We start from the raw sequence: 974 nt of genomic DNA on the forward strand, positions 1-974 counted from the left end.
ACACAGTCCAGAATCTCCTTCTTTGCCAATCTGGCATATTCAATCTTCAAGGACCAGGAAAAGCAATGATAAAAAAGAAAGGAAAAGAAAACAAGCAAACAAACTAAACCCAACAAGTCTGTAGCCTTAGACTTACATGTAAGGCTTCCTACACATTTACTCGTTCAATGTGTTCCCAGATGAGATGACGGCCATTATTGCTCCAGTGTGTGACCAAAACAAAGACAGGACAGGGAACTCAGCATGCTTTAACATTTTTTTTTATTATGATCGAGCTCATAGGGTAAATTGAGTTTCATATCTATTCTAAAAGGACCATGAGAATCACCCTAAGAATACTGAAGGCACAGCAAAGCCCTGACAACTGGCTCATATTTACAGAAATATTTTGGAGAACTGAGGAGACCTGGAGAGGAAAGATCCCCGCTCACAGACTCCCCTTGTCTGATGGAAAGGTGAGGTGGCAATTCAGCAGCCGTTTGTGGGTTTGCTCTTTTCCCTTTCTAGCCAAATGGATGCTTGAACTTCAAGGCAAGGAGGACACATTCTGTAATGTCTGCAGCAAAATGTTATCTGCAACTCAAACTGACAAACAACCTTCCAGGTCTGGATGGAGTCTTTCTTTGTCTTTCAATGCCTGGTGGCCACTGGGGTCTACCTCAAACTCAACTTTCTTTTTCACCTAAGTTTCAGTATCATCTTCATTTTCTTTTTCTCTTTGAAATCTCATAGTCCCAACGGCTGTGCCTCTGTCCTTCATTCTCCCTTCTGAAGTTGTTGCTGCCTAACTAGATCCTCATTATTTTAATTGCCTTCTAATTGGCGAATCTGTCTAGACTGTCTCCTTTATAATACATTATAGACCACCCAGATGGTTTGTTCTTGAGAATAAAATGATAGTGATCAATCAAGAGTGGCTACTGCTTGGGTAAGGCTTTTTGCCAACTGCTGTTAAGTATCTGGTGGAAATTTAT

Source organism: Mastomys coucha, unplaced genomic scaffold (assembly GCF_008632895.1).
Source record: "Mastomys coucha isolate ucsf_1 unplaced genomic scaffold, UCSF_Mcou_1 pScaffold9, whole genome shotgun sequence".
NCBI lineage: Eukaryota > Metazoa > Chordata > Mammalia > Rodentia > Muridae > Mastomys > Mastomys coucha.